The sequence below is a fragment of the Choristoneura fumiferana genome, chromosome 22 (assembly GCF_025370935.1).
Source record: "Choristoneura fumiferana chromosome 22, NRCan_CFum_1, whole genome shotgun sequence".
Lineage (NCBI taxonomy): Eukaryota > Metazoa > Arthropoda > Insecta > Lepidoptera > Tortricidae > Choristoneura > Choristoneura fumiferana.
Window position 1 is genome coordinate 14,124,338 of NC_133493.1, and position 15,787 is coordinate 14,140,124.

Here is a 15,787-nt window from a genome sequence, read left to right on the forward strand (position 1 = left end):
AATTTAATTAAAATCCAATGCACCTGCATTATGTAATTAATACTAATACTGCTAATTAGTACAATAAACGTGAAAGTACACGTAAAAATACACGTGTACCCGTCTGTTTATTACATTTTGATGGCTTAACCGCTTAACCAAATGTTTAATATACTTACTCGTATAAATAATGAAACTTGTAACACAAAGACGAGAGAAACTGTAAAATTATTATTTACTAGCTTATACCCGCGACTTTGTCTACGCGAATCTAGGTTATCGCGCGCTGGTGCCCTCTACCGGAATAAAAGGTATCCCATGTTGATCCATGAGGTTCAAACTACCTCTATACCAAATTTCATCAAAATCAGTACAGTGGATTCGACGTGAAAGCGTAACAGATAGACAGACAGAATTACTTTTTTATAATATTAGTAAGAATGTTACAGAAAATGTACCTAACGAAGTAAATATTTGCTTATAATTTTAATAGGTTTTGCTGATTTTATTAATTTGACTACACTTATATTGTTGTCCAATCGATTTATTCAGAACTAATTTTAACCTAATCATTAATTAATTACTATTTGTTAATTTTCAAGATATTTATGTCTCCGTCCGTGTAAAATTTGTTTATCGTATCGCTATCCCGCGGGATCTATGCAATTTAACGGGATAAAAACTATCCTGAAGGTATAAGCTATCCTTCCCTGGGACTCAAACTATCTGTATACCGAATTTCATCTAAATCAGTTCAGCGGCTTAGACGTGAACCATAACGAACTAACAAACAAACAGATTTACAAACTTACGTGTTTTTAATATTAGTGAGATAACATTTCGAATGGACACTTTTTTCTTTTCAATTCCGAAACTAATGTAGAGGGAAGTGAATTAATACACTAATAAACTCCCACGTCTTGTCAACAGACAGACAGACGTTAATCAAGTCATAACTAATAACTAATAGAGCAGGAAAACTTGACGTAACTGACCAACAAATAAGGCCAATCAACGCGTGATTTAGTGTGTACATTTTTAATTGGTACTATTGGTATTAAGGCAGGTTTGAGTTCCATTCGGTAATCAACATTTTTTTTACAAGCGTTTCTTTATCTTGCCCTGTTTATTGTTATTTATTTATTTGTTTGGGTCAAATCTTGGAAGCAAAATTTGGCCCACTTCCAGTGGTCCGATTAACTTGAAATTTGGTATACTTATGTAAATTTGGTGACAATACAATAATCTGGTAGTGACATCCTGGTAGACCGGCCAGAATCGTCTCCGCAGAACGGAACTCCTCTACGGTTAATGGAATCGACTTGAAATTTGGTACGGAAATGTAGCTTGGATGATAATGCAAGTACAGTCAGCAAAAAAGCTTGTATTGAAAATTTATTTTTTAACAAAAAACTATTTAAACTTATTGTTTTAATAAATGAATTCGATTTGAGTAAATAAGCTAACGTTCAATATGAAATTATGCTGTCACTTTTATTGCTAATGACATAAAATTAACGATGACAACTACTGGGACAGTGACGAGCACTCGGACGTCCTTATCTGAACAAAGCTGCCAATTAAAACAAGACGTATTTATTTTAATTTACATAATAAAACTGTCTAACGGTTAGTTAAGTTTCTTGCGGCGCATTCTTCTTGGCAATGATGGTCTTTCCGAAAGCGCTGGTAGTTTAAAAAATGACGTGTAAAAGTGCCCATTGCGGCCTATTTACTGAATAAATGATTTGAATTTGAAACTTAAAATAAAATAAAAGATAAGGTCCAGGCGTCTGAGATGTAATATACTGAAGTAGGTATATTTAATTAGCATTTCGTATTACCTTTTTTAATAAAGGGTAATTCGACGATCCAAATTAACAGATATTTTAGTTTTTTTTTTCAATAAAGAGTAATTCGACGATCCCTATTAACAGATATATTAGTTTTTTTTCAATAAGGTTAATTCAACGATCCTTATTAACAGATATTTTAGTTTTTTTTGTACTGATTAGTGGTGTGCAATAAAGAATATTTGTATTGTATTGTATTGAACAGAGTCGGATCCGCAATTTGGCTATTTTGGGATTACATATAATGTCAAAGTTGATATAAAACAGTATATTTAACTTTGGCACAATTATTGCAGATCCGACTCTGTTAATAGGGCCCGTCGAATTATTTTGTAAAATAATTCAAGTCGTTGCGCTAGTTGTTGTTACAATTAACTGCTACTCAAACTAATGAACTATTTACTGTAACTAACAACACAAAAACGTGTTCTAACTAATCACGATCTAATAGTTATTGCCCCACATTAACGTACCGTGTAATTGTACAACTTTATGCGTTATTTTGCTACAGTCATTTAGTGGTAGAATTGTTTTTATTACTATCGAATTGACCTTGAAAGGTATTCGTGCAACCATAGCCCGTATAAATTAAGAACAGTATAATTTTGTTGACCGTAAATAAACAGTGTGCATAAATATCTGAATATCTGGGTGACCGAGCTCCGCTCGGGCTAAAACTAGGTACTAAGCGTTTTCCCAGAGATAAGACCGAGCTAGATCGATTTCTCATATATAATATATATACAAGAATTGCTCGTTTAAAGGTATTAGATAAGTCCCATCAATATTATAAATGCGAAAGTATGTAAGTGTGTTTGTTTGTTACTTCATCGTATTGTAACCGCTGAACCGATTTAGATGAAATTCGGTATACCTACAGATAGTTTGCGTCCCGGGGAAGGTATAGGATAGTTTTTATCCCGGAAAAGTGCATAGTTCCTGCGGGATAGTGAGAACCGAAATCTATGCGGATGGACTCGCGGGTAACAGCTAGTACGACTCTTTCTAGAGTTCATAGAATATGTCAGATATATTTGCAAGCTCGCTGTAGCAGATATTAATACAAGTGACTGTACAGTTCTTGTGTTGTGTTTGGTAATGGTATTGTTTATTGATTTAATCTCCAGTCGATGGTAAAGGTATTTTTTTGTACTCTGTGTGAGAACCTCCCTTGAAAACATGTTTTCATCACTTAAGCTCTGAAAGTAGGTTACATTTAACTTGATTTCCGTGTTGTAAATTCGATTTACATCTTTAGAATGGAAGTAAATTTAAAAATCGAATGGTGCTCCTTTGTATTCACGAACTGGTAAACAAGGAGATTGTAATGCGTAATACTTACCTCCAAACCTCCATGCTGGTATATTGCTGGTGGCCAGTGCTGGCTGAATGTGCGAAAGCCAAAGAGCGTGAAGCCATTAAAAAAAACAAAAGACGGTTTGGCGCGATAAATTTTCTTCCGCTCTGTTACAAATTGCGTATACATTTATTAAATCAATCAACTAAAAAAATTGTTTTTTACATTTTGAATGACTTTTAATCAGCACGATACCGTCCGGGATTTCCTGACACAGGTGTGTATTCACATACTAGGAAATTTCGGCCCTGTTTAAAAATATTATTTCATGTTTATCTGAAAAAAAAAAAAAAATTTTTTTTGTTACTTAGAAGATTTGAAGACTGCGTCTGCAATCGTTTGAACCACAGACGGGTCTATATCAACTCTCATTCATAACTTTTTTTCTGGATTATTAATTGTTCGGAATCGTTATAAAGCAAATCTATTTAGAGTTCTACAAGAAAACCGTTTAATAATTTGTAAAAAAATTGGCTTCGACGGAAAAAAAATATGAATAATAAAAATATTACATTGCTAGCTTTTGCCCGCGGCTTCGCCCGCGTGGAATTCAGTTATCGCTCGCTGTTCCCTCGGGAACTGTGCAATTTTTCGGGATAAAAAGTAGCCTATGTCACTCTCGGGTCCATAAACTATCTCTTTGCCAAAAATCACGTCGATCCGCCGCTTCGTTTCGACATGAAAGACGGACAAACATACAAACACACACACTTTCGCATTTATAATATTAGTATGGATGACTTGCGAAAATTATGAAAGTAGATTATGCACCGACCACAGACAAACAGACACGTCAGTGACAGTAATGGGGTTTTATATCACTCTTCGGGTGCACTGGTGCAGAGACCCAAAAAAAGGTCTCCCGTTGCCACTGTCATGGCAAAACAGCATTTCGCAACTGCCCTGCACTCTTGCGCAACCACAATTAGCGCGAAACAGAACACGATGAAAGTCCGACCGGTCCAAGCGAAAGTTTATAAAAAATCGTACAGTCGCCCGAAATGCTGTTGCGTTGACCAAATTCAAGAATAGCCGAGATTTTTTTTAAATTCGGGTGTTGAACTGAGAATATAAGTTCGGTCCCAGTGTTCGACATGCTTGCCCAATCGATGACAAATAAAATACAATGCCGATGATAAATCTGTAGATAATGTGTCACACAGGTTTTTTTTTAAATTAAGGCGAGACCATCCTTTGTTCTAACCTAACCTTACCAACACCTTATCTGTTATCGAAATAAAACATTTTTATTTAATAATAATAATAAATAAATAAATAAATATCACGGGACAACTCACACCAATTGACCTAGTCCCAAAGTAAGCTTAGCAAAGCTTGTGTTATGGGTACTAAGCAACGGATAAATATAATTATACATATAGATAGATACATACTTAAATACATATTAAAAACCCAAGACCCGAGAACAAACATTCGTATTTTTCATACAAATATCTGCCCCGACACGGAAATCGAACCCGGGACCTCAAGCTTCGTAGTCAGGTTCTCTAACCACTAGGCCATCTGATCGTCAAAAAATCGTTTTTAAAAATAAAATAATAATAGGTACCTACTGTTAGCTAATTACGTAATAAATAACTTAAGACAGAAGGACCCTTAAGTAGGGACTTAATAAATTAACCGACTTGGTATTACATGGATCTCACAACTTTTTACGGTAGGAGAGCTGAGTTACGAGACTTGTTTTTTTTTACAAGTTATATTTTTTATTGGCTTATATTTATTAGTACCTACCTAGAAGTCTGTTTTCTGTATCGCTTACTATTTCTGGTGTACAATAAAGAGTCTTTGTATTGTATTGTCTTGTAGAGGTATGTATTAAAACTGTGTAGGAATGCCTAAGTATTTATTGTGTGTATTAAAACTATCATCATTAAATAAAATGTTTCGTAATATAGTATGCGCGCTGACTGTACCAAACCCGATCAATGTTTACGTTGGGTGATGAAAGGTCAACGACTCTGACCATTTTTACTTTTTTTCACGGACATCGACTTTGTACGGTATAATTTGTTTATATTAGAGAAACTTAGCTCTTCTCATGATATCTTGAAATCGATTATACCTAGATAATTAATGTTATTCGTAGTGGTATTCGAGATGAAAAAGAAAGTGCAAATTATTTGTTTTAGTTTTCACTTTTTCAACGGAGTTTTAAAAAGATAAAGCTGTTGGGGGACAAATTTGGGTAATAACCTAACTAACAAAAAGATGAAAAACCCCGACTTTGTCAATTCAAAGTTCAATATCTCAAAAACGGCTGAGCCGATTTTGATGAAACATGTCTAAGAACCATTGCTAGAAAACCTGTTTTCAAATAACCTGCATTCAAGTCGGTCCACCCGTTTAAGAGCTACGGTGCCACAGACAGACACACAGTCAGACACACATAGCGGTCAAACTTATAACACACCTCTTTTTACGTCGGGGTTAAAAAACGGAACCCTTATAGGATCACTTTGTTGTCCATCTGTCTATCCGTCTATATAGACACTTTTTATAAGTAACGTTACACGTGGACCAAGCTGAAATACAGCTGCTCTTGGAGCAGTATAAAAAATACCCAAAGTCAACGCAATTAAAGATACAGTAGGTAATTTAAAAATATGTTCCCATACTAATGGTCGTAACTTAAAAACCTAGGAATTTGGGATGTCCTAGAGGCTTAAAATTTGTGTTAAGGTAGCTCTTAGAGCACAACCAATAAGAAAGTCAGAAAAGTCTTAGCTATTTATTTCTGTTTGTCTATGTCAGTAAGCACCTAAAATAAATCTACACTGCGTATATTTTGCATAGATGAGGGCTCTGCTATCACTGAATACCTACTCAAATGTATTATTAATTATAGATATTTACGCACGAAACTCCCCGCAGGGGAGTGACTATATCTGTAAGCGATTTAGACCATTTTAAGCTTTTTTGATTTTTGCCATTAGTGTGGATTTTTGTACAGTGGCCATCTGATATTTCGGAGTCTAACAACTGGTAGCATGGTGTACGGTTGTGTTACTCTGAAGATGAGCTCTGGTTGAGTTCGAAACGCGTCAGTGTGGTGTGGTGGTGGTGATAGATGGGTTTGTGTGATTTGTGTGTGTTCTTACAGTGTGGAGGTGGAGGAACTGCATGAACACGCATAATTTTGCATAAGCTTAGCTATCATAAGGTCGCGGTGAGCAAGGAAATTCTTTTAGTTCATTTCGGAGCGGCCAAAGTAGTCAAAAATATCGAAACATGCACTCTATTATTAAGGTATTAGAAATCATGTATCGATATTTTGGCCGCTCCGAAATATCTTTATGACGACTGTAACAGTGCAAAACTCTAGTTTACGTTGGCAACACCAGCAAACATATTTTTTAAATTAGTAGTGGCAACATTGTCGCACCCCCTTGCTTCAGCTTCGACTCTGTAATAACGTCTTTCCAGAATAAAATTTATTTGTACCATAAAAATTGGTTTTCCCTGAGTATTAGAGTCAGTGCTCTAAACTAAAACCTAAGTCTACTCTACACTTTATGTGTTTATTTTCCATAAACTCCGTCATATCTTCTAATTCTTTATACAGCAGACTAATCAAGTACTCAAATTCTTTCACTGTTTTATTCTTCTCATACAGATTGCTGAGGGACTACATGCATACTTATTTTTTTTTCGTAACGCCTATGAACACGTAACGCCTATTGCTTACCTTAGAAAATCTCTATGTAAATAATGTGTTTTCTGTACTGCTTACTGTGTTGGTGTGCAATAAAGAGTTATTGTATTGTATTGTAACGTCAGGTAAATTTTTCAACGACATGTTAACACACGCCGTCCACGCTCCGCCGGCCGCAGCTTCCCAGCGCTGGGCGCGGGAGAAACGCGGTCAATGCACCGGGGCGCGTGTCCATACTGTTATTTATTTATTTAAGGAGAGCCAACAGCTAATAGTTAACACAATATATGTATGTAGTAGGAATAGCAAGACAGAGCCAATTACAGGATCCCACAGATGGTTATAGTTTACATGTTTAAAATTAACTTAGACGGGGTGAAGCGCAACATATGAAAAGACACACCATGCTAAACAGAACACCACAGAATTCCAAATGTAATGATTAGAGCCCGGAATTTTGCGTATGGCTATTGACAGATTGTAGGGAGAGAGCACCGCTTTTTATCGATGTTATCGAAAAATCTACAGTTTTGTTAATTTATGTTTCTATTAACCTCAAACTTTCTGACGATACGTACAGACGAACAAATTGAAGACCCAGGCAGGGTGGAACCTTTGTGCTACTAATGTCATGTTGACATCTCGTACTTTTGTCTAGGAAATCATAGTGAAGTTGATTAATAAAAGGTTCCAGCCTGGTTTGGACTGTACTTTTTTCAGCGGTCAATGATGAAAAAAGTTCGAAATATCGGAAAAAACAATCCGTTTTAATTGCATTATTGAAATCACTTTAACTACGAATACATATTAGATATATATAAATAGTTGATAACGTAAGTATGGTATTTGCTTGCAAGTGTTATTTTATTTAGATAAATTAACGACATTGATAATAGTTGGATACTATCTGCAGGTGGTAGGAAATTGTGCAAGGTCCGCCCGGATTGCTACCACCATCTTGCTCGCTAATCCTGCCGTGAAGCAGCAGTGCTTGCACTGTTGTGTTTCGGCGTGGAGAATAAGACAGCCGGTGAAATTACTGGCACTTGAGGTATCCCATCTTAGGCCTCTAGGTTGGCAACGCATCTGCAATACCCCTGGTGTTGCAGATGTTTATGGGCGGTGGTGATCTCTTACCATCAGGAGACCCCATTGCTCGTTTGCCATCCAGTCGAATAAAAAAAAACTATCGATAATATCGATAAAAAGCGGTGCTCCCTCCCTACAATCTGTCAATAGCCGCACGCAAAATTCCGGGCCCTAATAATAATTTCCTTTAAACAAAATAAGCAACAAAGTTAATGGTATTGCACTATCATTACTAACTATTATAAACTACTAAAAATATGTATCTATTCGAAGCACTCAAAAATATTACCACATATTATTTTTGAAGGGTTGATAAGTCCATATTTTTGCACTCGACTGTACAATGAGCTAGTTTCCTGTGAATTCCGATCAGTCCGTCGTGTAGATTATCGCAAGATATTGGACATTATATTTTTTCTTTAGTTACAATTACAATACAAAGTTTCGGCGATGCCGTAGTTTCGCTCTAATTGGCCGAAACCATAGCTGAGGCCGAAACCAAAATCGAACCTTCAATCAGTTGCTAATAAAAACTTTTCATCTTAATGCATATAATATGCATACATTATAAATAATGTGGCAGTATCGATCGATGGTGTCAATTGATCCATAAATTGAAATATTTGCAAGAGCAAAAAGCTGCTTAGACGTTTGTCCCCGTAACCAACATTGTTTGTAGTTACTTGCCTGGTTTCAAGCGGTTGTGTTTGAGCACGACATCTGACGCGTGTCATAAACATACAATCCGACTGAAAACAACAGCAGCCGCGTGTGGCGGAGGTATTGTGTTGAAGAAACACTACAAAGCGGAAAAGTAACACGACTTTTTTAAAGTTAATACTGAGACGAGAACATAAAAGATAACAGAAAAGGTGGGAGCCGAATTTAAATAGTGAAAAATAGGAAACGGGGAGGAAAAAATAAGTAATAAAGTTAGGTAACAGTAAAAATTACTACGCTGAATTTCGACGATTCAGCTTCCACTAAGTTTACAGTGCACTTAATATTTCTCGTTATAATTATTTAGATTTAATTTATAATGCTTATTTTGTGTTTTAAATTTCCCATTGGGCTCCAATATTGTCCATCATCTCGGCTTTTAGTCGAAAAAAGCATTTTTTTTATAATTAATTCATCATCATCATCATCATCAGCCGGAAGACGTCCACTGCTGAACAAATGCCTCCCCCTTAGAACACCACAATGAACGCCAACTCGCCACTTGCATCCACCGGTTACCCACAACTCTCACGATGTCGTCAGTCCACCTGGTGGAAGGCCTGCCAATGCTACTAATTAATTACTGATAAAGAAAAATTAGTGATCCTTATTATTTTAACGTAAAATAAACAATTTTTGACGTGCGCCGTGTGCCAGCGGACACTTCTGCCCCACTGGTCCACTTCGCGTCGCGTGCGCATGAGACGCGTTAAAGACATATTTGTGTCTCAGGAAATCGGCGCAGCTTCCGGCCTCAGCTATTTACTGTTTGGGTTCCGCAGTCAAAGGATCTCACTTGTATACTCTATATCTATCACCTCATTACATTTATTTAGAAAAAAAAATCGAAGCTGTTCACTTATTTTCTTAATTTTAATTTCAATTGTGTGTTTCAATTGTGTGTGTGTTTTAATTTCAATCTTAAATGATCTAAAATAAAGATGTATTTTTTTTTAAGTTAGTCATCCACAGTCGCCGTTGGCACTTACCTTTAGTTACCTAACACGACGCCCAAAACTGTCATACAATAGCCTTCCCACACAATTACTTCACTTCACACCTGCTAACACTTGTCATACAAACTTTCTTCGAAAGTCATATGCAAAACTAGTGAAAACCGGAACTCGCCTCGTGGATAATAATATGAATTATTAATCAATTAATCGGATTAATATTTAAGGTCAATGTTTCGTAAGGTTAAAAACTCTCGCTTTTATATTAACTTTTTCCGACTCATAAAATGTTATGCTGTCGCTATTTAATAAAATGTACCTAATTTACAAATTGGTCCACTCCAATACTACCCTATTGATATTATTGAGATAATTTCTGAAGATGTTTCGAAGTTTTTTACTCAATCAAGCAATAACGGCTAAAGAGATTTTATAAGGGGTCTTTGACATTTGTATGACGTCTTTAGTTCATATAGAAGTCATCGTACTGTCTGTCAAGTTGGGTCAGCTTGACAGTTACTGGATCATTACCAGGCCACGGTTGCTGAAGAGATTTAGATAAAGCTTTCCGTAAATATGTATACACAGAGATCTAGATCGAGACGTATAATTCCCGTGGGATAATATTTCAACTTTAAGCAAGAGAGGGCGCTGTTCAAGAACCTTGAGGTTCTTTGGCTTTTAAAAAGATGTGCCGACTTTGTCTGCTATCAATAGATGGTGTTTTTCAAGAAAACATTTTGCTTCCAAATCTCTGGTCGAAAACAAAATAATGTAGCTTCTCGTGAAAGTATCTGATGTGGGCGAAGCTAGATTATTCGTAGCGAAAAAGCAAGAAGGTATAGTGTATTTCATTGAAATGGATGACCACAAAATAAAGTATAACTCAATAAATTTTCAAGCAACGTTTTTGACCCAAATAAAATTAAAAGCAATTAGCGATTACTCCACATGAAATAGCTACAAGAAATAACTTTACCATTACATCAAATTTAAAAACACGCACGCAATACAACGTTCTCCAATCGACTAAATTACCTAACGTTTCCAAACAATCAAATACCATTGCCTCTTTTCCCATTAGGGAAACTTTCTTTAAAACTATTTAATAAGACATTACAAGCCATTATTGTAACGACATTGTATAATTAGCCCGAACTATACTATAGTATTTACGCAACGTTAGGCTGGTTACGTACTACTTTCGATTTGACAGTAACAGATGGGATTTTATTTGCATACTATTTTATGACGGCCGATTTATCTATACTAATATTATAAAGATTAAAAATTGGATTGTTTCTTTATCTTGAATAAAGAGATATTTTAGTTAGCATCAAAATTTATATAAGTCATTCAGTATTGTTTATAAAATGTGTGTGTTAGTTTACTTGTTAGCATGATCTGCACTGGTTAAAGAAATCAAGCAACTTCAATACTTTTTGCTTTTGACAAGAAATGCTAAAGCACAGTGTATTTGGCTAGATATTGCGATTATTTTCTATTGTAGTAATATTATTTCAAGTGACTTTTTTCTTTTCTTCTAGAACCTCAGCATCAAAGTCCAGGTCCGAGTACAGGTGGAACTATAGGATAGGTGTCCAGATACGGGTAACTGAAAAATTTCCTTGAATCGCAGCACCAAGTCGTATGTCCGAGAGCGGCCTAAAAGTGTCCTTGAGTAAGTGAAAGTGGCAGCGTTAATTCTTGCCGAGATGTGTGAAGATTTAGCATATCGGTTACGGCATTACTTAGTTCGACCGAAACAAGATTTCTCGCCGAAACCAAAACCGGACCTTCGGCTATGGTCTCCGCGAAACCGAAATTTATTTTAGCACTAATTAAATTAAATTTTAATAGGTTTAACCGTTGTTAATGACTGTATCTGACAAAGACATAAAAAGCAAGATGTTTAGATTTTTCTGAATATACTATACTTAAGAGCTACATTCACAGCATATTTTAAGTTTTCGGACAGCTGGAAGTGCCTTATAGGATTTAATTCCTCGGTAATTTCAACATACGAAACACCTGTCCTACTTATTGACTGCATTTTTTACTGTGTTGACTTAGAAGTTCCAAAGGGTAGCGGACCTTAGTAGGTCCATCCACCACCATCCCAGCCTATACACGTCCCACTGCTGGGCACAGGCCTCCTCTCAGAACAAGAGGGCTTGGGCCATAGTTCCCACGCGGGCCCAGTGCGGATTGGGAACTGCAGAAAAAGGGGTTTGACGAATGGACAAATCGACCGCCCATCTGCTTGAGAGGCGATAGGTCACACCACTAGGCCACCACGGCTTTTAGTAGGCCTTAGTAGGTATTAAATATTAATTTCCGTTTGATACCTCCTTGCGTTCCTGATTTTTGTCAAATATGCAATGCAAAAAAACCGGCCAAGAGCGTGTGGACACGCTCAAAATAGGGTTCCGTAGCCATTACGACAAAATTTAGTAATATTTTTCTAAGGATTTCGTATTTTATACGGAATCTTCCAAGTTTAGCTATATTTTATACCTTAGGCTGCTATTTACTCTTAAACTACTAATAATTCTCAAGCAAACTTAGCCGTTATAGTTTTCCTTGAAAGTTTGATATAAATTTTTCCACCCACCGGTTTAGATTTTATTTTCATGAAAATTTGCAATTTAAAGTTGAATATTTCGCAAATACATCACTGAATCGAAAAATCGTCTTAGCAAACCCCTAATGGTTTTAAAAGACCTATCCAACGATACCCACACTATAGGATTGGATGAGAAAAAAAATTACCCCCACTTTACGTCTATGGGAAGTACCTAGCCATACAAAATATTTTTTTAGAATTTTTTATTGTTCCATTTTGTTGGCATAGTATACATATAATCGTGCGAAATTACAGCTTACTAGCATTGATAGTCCCTGAGCAAAGCCGCGGACGGACGGACAGACAGACAGACAGACATGGCGAAACTATTCCGTTTTTGCCATTTTGGCTACGGAACCCAAAAATCGGTTATGTTATTCGTTATCATCATCGGTAGTCAAAAGACGTCCACAACTGGGCTTAGGCCTCCTCTAACTGGTTAATATGTTTAGTTACCCAAAGAACACGACACAATTTATAACACAGATCGAGTTTTAGCTAAACCGAAGCTTCGGCCAACTACTGGCCGAAACCGATAGAGCGGCCGAAACTGAAATAGAACCTTCTGTGGGTACTTATAATGAAGTATCCGGTGACTACACGTGCAAAATCGCTAAGCCTACGCGACACGTATGTTTTCTACCACAGGTCACATAAATTAGCATAATGTTTCCATTGCTTGCGTTGCATTTGCTTGGCAATATGAAATATTACGTAGGTAGACGTGGTCTCCAAAATTAAATTAAATAAAAAAAAATACGATTAAATCAAGTCACAGTCGGCTTTCCGTTTGAGCTCATTTTGAAAAGGACTTACAGATAGGTTCGAAACATGTCGGGCATATCTCGGCTATTAATAAAACACGTTTTAATACGTGAGTTATAAATAGGTCTGTTTAAATTTTAATAATTATGTCAGTGTCTCATTGAAGTTTTAACTCAAAGTTAAAACCTTGTGAAATTGTACTTAATTAAAAAAAAAGTATAATGGATACATACCTTATTAAAAGCGCCTTACAAATTAAAAAAAAATCCACAAACACTAACAGTCTTAACACAAAAATCCGAGACGATCTAGAGCGTTGACTGAATCACATTTTCAAAAAAATGGTTCATCTTAATCCTTGGTACGGTTAGCCACTAGGGTTGAAAGTCTCTTGGTACAGGGTTGTCTCTTGGTACGGGGTGGTAAGAGTCACTTGGTACGGGGTCGATGCGTGCGCGTCGCTCGGCGTACGAGCGTAGACTGCGCTGGCGTTGACACAGGGAGGGATTGAACGAAGCTCGGCTGGTTTTCTTTAACTTGGAATTTTTAGTTTGATAGTTAGGTAATGTTTCCGTAATCTATTAAACATAGGGGCATTAATACTTAAAGAATAATTGTTAATGAGCCATATAATTACGACAAACTTTCGTGTAATTCGTAATGACGCACAAACTATTGTGTATGTGTTGTAAATCTAATTTTGATTTTATTACCAACTTCTAGTTATAGGTCCGAATAATGAGACTGGTTTGCATACGTAGACTGGATGAATTCAAAGTAAAAAAAACTTAAATTTAAATCGGTCTAGACCACGCAAAGTGTAGGGTTCCGTACTAAGATGCAGAAAATTTTAAATATAAATTTTTGATCGCCTTCTTAATCGGGATAGTTTTCGTTTTCAATTTGCTATAGAAATATACTATAGTTACGAATTTTCCCAGATTTTTCCATCCAATGATTAAGTTGCTAAATTGGGAAATTTTAGATATTAAAGCTCAAACGTTAACGGTGAAGGAAAATATTGCTAGAATACCAGCACGTACTTGCGCAGAGATTCAATGGTGTGTGTGAAGATTTCTATCCGCACAGGGCCAGTGCGGGAACTACGGCTCAAGTCCTCTTATTCTGAGAGGAGGCCTGTGGCCTGCTGGGACGTACACAGGCCGAGATGATGACGACCTGACTTAGAATTGGCATTTCCTCTATTTTATGACAATAATAATAACGGTAGAGTCAGCAAAGTAATCTCTTTAATCGAAGGCAGGGGTTCCCAAACTGTGCGCCGCAGCGCCCCAGGCTGCCCTGGAGACTATCCAGGGGCGCCACGTGGCCTCTTTTTACCTCGAAAACTTAAACATTCTGCTGAAAATCATCATGACTAATTTCAAGTAGGTAGGTAGTTAGTAGGTAGGTAAGTCTAAGGTTCAATGTCATTGTACGGCTTAGTGAAAGTCAAATTAGAATCTGAAAGTCATATTTTTATTCAATTTGGGCTATAATAAGCATTTATGAACGTCAAAAAATCAACCACCGGTTCGGAAAAACTTCTGTCGAGAAAAACAAGGGAAGGAACGAAACGAGGTATATTTTTTTAAAACTGATCTACAGTGTGTTACCGGCATCCAGTTTTTTTTAAAGGTTGGTTAAAGTAACGTATTTCTGTAACTTAACCGTGACATTGTTAATTAATAAACTAAAATTCAGACTTCGTTAACTTTCTAACTAAAATATAATGTAATTTTATGAGTAAATAAATAAATAAATAATGGCCAGCAATGTACAGCAAAGTAAATTGACAAGTACCTAAGTGAAAATGACAGCGACCGAAACTTTGATTATTACTTGTCAATTTACTTCCCTATACATTGCTGGCAATTATAATTTTGTTAGAAAGTTAACAAAGTCAGAATTTTAGTTTAGGTATTAATTAAATTAACGTCATAGATAAGTTACAGAAATACGTTACTTTAACCTCCCTTAAAAAAAACCTGGCTGCCGGTAACACACTGTATAATGTAATCTCAAACGTCAAACGCTATTTCCACTGAGACAGTGTATTTTTATTCTGATGTAAGAACTATCATTCAATATGGCAGAGCACTGACTTGATCAACTATACACAGTTACATCGATAATTGCCCATTTTTTCTCTTGTCTAGCAACATTTTTGTATTCAACCAGTTCAGCTACTTTTGCCCCCGTCTACAGCAATGTCTAATTAACGAAGTTTTCCTAAATTAACCGGTGAACGCGCGGCACAGTTCCACGGCGTCGTTGGCACACAACTGGTGCACGACGAGCCACTCGTTTCAAAACTAAACGTCTTATACAACTGTAGTGATTATGAGGTACACATATATGCTTAAGAGCCCTTTAAGGTTTAACCTATCAACTGGGGGCAAGATTCGTTCTCTGGCATCTTCTGTTAAAAATCATAACAGGGGCCCACCAGGGAGGGCATATGGTTGCATTATTTCGCCAATTTCTCGATTGTGTTGTAAGAATGCTTCTTAATATTCACCTACACAATGAAGGCCCTAATTTATCTGATCACGCGCCGCCGGCGACCGGTGACCGACGACGTTCGAGTGATCAGAGAAACCACCCTCAAACATTCCCAAACAAAGCATTCGAACGTCGTCGATCGCAGACACGCGTCGGTTACCGGTCGGCGGCGGCGAGTGGTTAGAGAAACCAGGGCCGAAGAGCCTGCCTATTTTGGCTAATAAAAGCTGAACCCAGCTATTATTTGAGTGGCAACATTATGAA

The 15,787-nt window shown here is 36.7% G+C and overlaps 1 protein-coding gene across 1 annotated transcript in view; it reads right to left on the minus strand.

The window, feature by feature from the left end:
• The window catches only part of LOC141440273 (uncharacterized), a 66,942-nt gene extending 53,425 nt beyond the window's left edge, over positions 1-13,517 (minus strand). The window contains exon 1 of the mRNA XM_074104738.1: positions 13,252-13,517. The gene's annotated coding sequence lies outside the window, so the exon portion shown is untranslated. The remainder of the gene's footprint in view (positions 1-13,251) is intronic.
• Between the last annotated feature and the right edge of the window lie 2,270 nt (positions 13,518-15,787).